The sequence below is a fragment of the Dromiciops gliroides genome, chromosome 3 (genome assembly GCF_019393635.1).
Source record: "Dromiciops gliroides isolate mDroGli1 chromosome 3, mDroGli1.pri, whole genome shotgun sequence".
NCBI classification, from domain to species: Eukaryota; Metazoa; Chordata; class Mammalia; order Microbiotheria; family Microbiotheriidae; genus Dromiciops; species Dromiciops gliroides.
This window is the reverse complement of record NC_057863.1, coordinates 132720513-132727232: the sequence shown is the minus strand read 5'-3', so window position 1 is coordinate 132727232 and position 6720 is coordinate 132720513. Positions and strand designations below refer to the sequence as shown.

General features: G+C 36.2%; 1 pseudogene; it reads left to right on the top strand.

Annotated features, from left to right (window-relative positions):
- Window positions 1-612: 612 nt before the first annotated feature.
- Window positions 613-1189, top strand: LOC122746116 (annotated as a pseudogene).
- Window positions 1190-6720: the final 5531 nt, after the last annotated feature.

Below are 6720 nucleotides of genomic sequence, written 5' to 3'. Positions count from 1 at the left end.
TGTAATATAGCAACCAAAAATGCTAATGCAATTTTAGATAGTATTAAGAGTGATGTAATGGGGGGGAGAAGCTAGGTGGCACAGTGGATAAAATACCAGCCCTGGAGTCAGAAGGACTTCAGTTCAAATCTGGACTCAGACACTTGACACTTACTAGCTGTGTGGTACAGGGAAAATCACTTAACCCACATTGCCCAACAAACCAAAACCAAAAAAAAAAAAAAAAAGAGTGGTGCAATGTCCATAATAAGGCAGGTGATAGTCTCTTTACACTCTGCATTTTAAAAGTTGTCTCTCTGCAATTCTATGTTGGTAAAAATTATGAAACAATAACAAAAATAACTTATATTTTTGGAAGTCTAAAATGAATGGCAACATATTAAGAAGATATCCAAACAAAAGCATGAATACCATTAGCAAAATATAGAGTCAAATTAAGCAATGGAAAAATCATGATAGTTGCTGAGGGCAATTGCTATTTTTTTTCCCTTTTGCCTTTCTCAATATTCCCAGAATTTACCACATTCCCTGGATAGTATGGTCACTTAATAAATGCTTGTTTTCTGACATTAATTCGAGATCAAATCGCTTTTTTCCCTGGTGGCATCAGCCATGGTAGATAGGCAGGTCCTGGTGATCGATGGACAGGGCCATCTCCTGGGCCACTTGGTGTCCATTATGGCCAAGCAAGTCCTCATGGAATGCAAGGTGATTGCGGTTCACTGTGAGGGCCTCAACATCGTGGGAAACTTCTAGGAGAACAAAATGAAATACCTGGCCTTACTCTGTAAGGGAATGAACACAAACCCTTCAAAAGGCCCTTATCACTTCAGAATCCCAAGACAGATTTTCTGGAGGACTGTTGGGGAATGCTTCCCCAAAACACCAAGAGTGGTCAGGCTGCCTTGGAATGCCTTATTAGCGTTTTATAGCATTCCCCTTACCATATGATAAATGGAAATGCATGGTTGTCCCAGGTGCTCTCAAAGTGGTCAGCCTGGCCCATGAGGTTGGATGGAAGTATCAGGCAGTGACTGATACATTGGAAGAGAAGAGAAAGGAGAAAGCCAAGATCCACTATAGAAAGAAAAAGAACCTCACAAAACTATGCAAGGAATCTGAGAAGAATGTGGAAGGCAAATTCCACAAATACACAAATGTCCTGAAGAAGCATGGGCTGCTGGTGTGAGTCCCATAAAGTCTATCCTCTAAGGCAAAAAAGAAAAGATCAAATCGGGACAATTGCATGCTACAGCAATTTACTATTTAAAGAACCTAAACTTATTGATGAATTCAGATTTTGCTGGGTATCTACTGTTATTCTCTAATAAGAAAAATTGCTTTTAATGATATCAAGAAAATGTGATCAAGTGGCTAATAATACAAATTAGATTTTAAACTTCAAATATCCTTAAGATTTCAGCAAATTAGCCATATTGGAATTTTAACAATATCACAGATTAAATCTCATAAAAGCCAAAGTATATGAGTGATTCACAAAATTTTAAGAAAAATGTTTGGTATTATAGCTTATTATAATGAACATTTAATATAGTCCATGTATGGAATTAAAAAACGAACTTTCAAAATATAGAGGCCAAGCAGAAGATATCATGAGTGTATGGGAAGAGAAATAACTAAATCCTATTTGTTTACTTAAAATGATTTCATTGGGTCTACAAAAGACAAATGTACAGACAAAAATCTTCATTCAATTAATAAAATCAATACCTTAATCATTTGCATAATTGTTTGTTGAACAGGAAATATAAAACAGTAATAATAGGCTAACTATGCATCCCTTTTCTGAGTGTCATCAAACATGAAATAATACTGAAATTATTAGTTAATATTTTTAAAGAGCTAAAGTGGTAAAAACATGCCACACTTTCTCAGGAATCTATCTTTTAGGTTACACAAAAGATGATGGAAATGTGTATTATGATATCCCAACAGTGATCAATGATCAAATAGTTGATAAAACATGCAATACAAAAGATGAATGATTTGAAAAGAAACTTGGTCATGTAGTGAAAGTAAAAGTAAAAAGTTTGTTCACTCATTTCATCATTATACTTATAATGTGAAAGAATCTAGGAAATTGTCCAACATTGCAGGTAGGCCCTCCAGTGGAGAATCTATTTTTTTTTGCAAGAAAAAACAAGTCTAGAATTTTATTTAACCTATGTCCTTCATTGCCTACCTTATAGTATATACTAAATAAAATATTTTTTGAATACATTCATAAGTCCCTAGCTCAATTTTTTAATATTTAGAATTTTATTTCCAAAATTACATGTAAAATACAAATTTTTACATCAATATTTTTAATATTTTGTGTTCCAAATTCTCTTCCTCCCTCCCTCCCCACCCTCTGCCCAAGAACTCAAGCAATTCAATATAAGCAATACATAAGCAGTAATGCAAAACATTTGCACATTAGCCAGATTGTGAAAGAAAAGAGACAAAAACAAAACTTCAAATAAATGAACTAACAAAAAAATGTTTCAATCGGTATCAAAATGCCATCATTTCTCTCTCTGTAGATGGAATGCATTTTTCATAATGACTTCAGAGTTGCCTTGGATTATTGTATTGCTGAAAATAACTGAGTTATTCATAGGAAATCATCTCACAATATTACTGTTATTTTGTATACAGTACATTTCACTTTGCATCAGCTCATACAGGTTCTTTCAGGTTTTTCTGATAGCATTCTGCTCACAATTTATTTTTATAGTAAACTACATTTATATAGCATTTTAGAGAGGAGAGAGATTTCCTTACAACAAACCCATGAGGTTGATTATTTCAACAACAATAATATATAACATTTATATAGTACCTTATACTTGACAATTTTCATCATTATAGCCCAGCTAAGTAAATACCAGATGTTTTGCCACCATCATCATCCATCAATACTCATCATCATCCTCAGTCAATCCTCATCACTGGCAATCAATTCTCATCTTCTTCATTCAATCCTCCTCATCATCAATCAGTTCTTCTCATCAATTCTCTTCTTTCAATCCTCATCTTCCTCCAATCATTATCAATCCATAAATCAAACCACCATCATCATCAAACATCATTAGCATCTTACCTTGCTCTTACCTCTGCTTCAAATTTTTTTCACAATTATTAACTGTTTCCATTCATCCTATTCCCCTCACATGGTATTTACTCTATTTTCTATCTTCTTTTACCCTATCCCTCCTCAAAAGTGTTTTGCTTCTGACTGCCCCCCCCAATCTACCCTCCCTTCTTTCACCCTCCCTCCTTAACTCCTTCTCCACCTACTTTCCTACAAAGTTAGATAGATTACTCCACAAAATTGAGTGTGTATGTTATTCCCTCCTTGAACCAACTCTGATGAGATTAAGGTCTTTGTGCTAATTCTGATGAGTGTATGGCTCATCCACTATCCCACTACTCCCCATCTCTCCCCCCACTCCATAAGGCCTTTCCTGCTTATTTCATTTTAGATTTCATGCCATTCTACCTCTCCCCTTCCCTCTCCCCCAATGCAATCCTATTCCCCCTCAATTTTATCCTAAGGATGTTATCATGGGAGAGCTATGTGACATAGTGGACAAAGAACCATCCCTGGAATTAGGAAGAGCCAAGCCCAAATCGGGCCTCAGACACAAGACATTCACCCAACCCTGTTAGTGCAGGCATGCCACTCAACCCTGACCACCCCACAAGAAAAGAAAAATAAAGAAGATAAACAAAAAAATAAATGCTTTACAGATATCATCCCTTCTTAATCAATTCCCACCAGTGATCTCTATCTAAATTTATTCTTATCATCTGCCCTAATACTGAGAAAGTTCTTATGAGTTAGATGTATCATCTTATTATAGGAATGGAAACAGTTTAACTTTTTAACATCCCTCATGATTTCTTTTTCTTGTTTTGCTTTTTATGATTACCAGGGTCTTACATTTGAAAGTCAAATTTTCTATGCAGTTCAGGTCTTTTCATCACAAATACCTGAAAGTCCTCTTTTTCTTTTTTCTTTTTTTTTTTGTTTTGTTTTTTTTTAGTTTTGTTTTTTATTTTTTGTTCTTTTGTGGTGAGGCAATTGGAGTTACGTGACTTGCCCAGAGTCACACAGCTAGTAAGTGTTAAATGTCTGAGGCCAGATTTGAACTCAGATACTCCTGAATCCAGGGCCAGTGTTCTATCTACTGTGCCACCTAGCTGCCCCGAAAGTCCACTTTTTCATTGAAATACCATTTCCCCCCCTAAAACTTTATACTCAGTTTTGCTGGGTAGGCTATTTTGGGTTGTATTCCCAATTCCTTCGCCCTCTGGAATATCATATTCCATATCCTCCAATCTTTTGGGTTTTTTTTGGTTTTTGTTTTTTTTTAGTGAGGCAATTGGGGTTAAGTGACTTGCCCAGGGTCACACAGCTAGTAAGTGTTGTGTTGTATCTGAGGCTGGATTTGAACTCAGGTACTCCTGACTCCAGGGCCGGTGCTCTATCCACTGTGCCATCTAGCTGCCCCATCCTCCAATCTTTTAATGTAGAAGCTGCTAGACCCTGCTATCCTGACTGTGGTACCACAGTATTTGAATTGTTTCTTTCTGGCTATTTGTAATATTTTCTCCTTCACCTGGGAGCTTGGGAATTTGGCTATAAAATTCCTGGAAGTTTACATTTTGGAATCTCTTTCAGGAGGTAATTGGTGGATTCTTTCAATTTCTGTTTTACCTTCTTCTTCTAGAATATAAGGGCAATTTTCCCTGACAAGCTCTTGGAAGATGATGTCTAAGGTTTTATTCTGATCATGGTTTTCATGTAGAGCAATAATTTTCAAATTATCTCTCCTGGATCTATTTTTGAGGTCAGCAGTTTTTTTTTCCAAGAAGAGATTTCACATTGCCCTTTATTTTTTTTTTTTATTCCTTCAGATTTGCTTTATTTTGTCTTGGTTTGTCATAAAGTCACTAGCTTCTATTTGTTCAATCCTAATTCTTAGGCAATTATTTATTTCAGAGATCTTTTCCATTTGGCTTATAAATCTGTTGACATTTTTTCTCATGACTTTCCTGCATCATTTTCATTTCTCTATCCATTTTTTCCTCTACCTCTCTCATTTTATCTTCAAAGTCCTTTTTGAGCACCTCTATTACTTGAGACCAATTCATATTTTTCTTGGAAGGTTTGGATATAGGAGCCCTGATGTTTCCATCCTTTTCTGAGGTTGCACCTTGATCTTCCTTGTAACTAAAGAAACTTTCTATGGTCTGAATCTTTCTCTGTATTCTCATCTTTTCCTCCTATTTCTTGCTTTTTAATTCCTTCTTTAAGTGCGGCACTGCTTCCAGTCTGCACTGTCCCAAGCTTCAGGGGATCCCAGGTGGTATGACTTAAGGAGAGACAGGTTCTTCACTCACATGGCCTATGCTGTGGTCTGTATATAACCCCAGACCAACTTGCTAATTAACCAGGCAACAAAATATTATTTGCTGTGGTTGTTAGCTCCCACAGGCCTGATCCTCTTCCCCACCTGGGCTGATACCACTCAAGATTTCTTCCTGGTTCCCTGCTGGGGTAGAACAACTGAATTCCACCTCAGGTCCTGCAGAAATCCCAGTAGTCTAACCCCTGGCCAACTGTTTAGCCCTCTCAGTCCTGCAGCTGATTTGGAGGCCCCAGGGTAAATTTCTCTGGAGTGGCCTTCCTGTGCTTGGATCTGTGTCCATGCTACTGCAGGGTTGGGCTCCGATCTCACTCTGACACAGCAGGCCCCTCTTGCCAATCTTCTAAGCTATATTTGACTGGAAATTGATCTCAGCCTGTCTTTTTGTGGGTTCTTCTGCTCCAGGAATTATGATTCAGTCAGATACAAATGGCTGATTGAGATTGTTTTTTAAGTATGTGTGTGTGTGTGAGTGCACATTAACACTGCAGAAGTCAGCCAATACTATAAAGTTGGCCTTTAGTTTTATTGTCCAAACATTAAAATGATGAATAAAATATTAATTATACAGATTAAATTCAAAAGTATGCTAGTTATTATTATCATTATTCTAGAGAACTGTTAGTTAAATATAAACAAGGACACTCCTACTTTACTTATATATTAAAGTGGTGCTAAAGGCAGCATAATATAATGGATGTGGATGAAGGAGAAGGGAAAATGCATTTATTAGTGACTACTACCAGGTACTCTGCTAAGCACTTTAAAATTATTCATTTAATGCTTACAACATTCCAGGGAAGGCAATGTTTTTATTAATCCCATTTTTCAGTTTGGAAAACTGAGGCAGGTTCAGTTCCTTGTCTACTGTCACAGAACAAGAAAGAACAAGCAAGTATCTGAGGCCTTAGGAATTCCTGAGACCTTAGGTATTCCTGACTACAGAGTCAACAGTCTTTTTACAGTGCCATTTATGTGACTCAGCAGCTAAAAGTCAGGCCTCTCAATTAGGAACACCTGGGTTCAAGTCCTTCTTCTGACTTCTGTGTGACTCTGGAAAAAAAAAAAATTTAACCACTCTGTACCATATGAAACCAAGATTCTAAGACAATATGTTATCATCACTGTTTCAATAAATTCCTTAGCAGGAGCTACCTAACACAAGTAAAATCAAATATACAATCTTATTTTTTTCTTAATTTTGACTTTTAAAAAATGTTATATATATATATATATATTTCTTTTAATTCTTTTAATTTTTTCTAATTATATGTAAAGATAT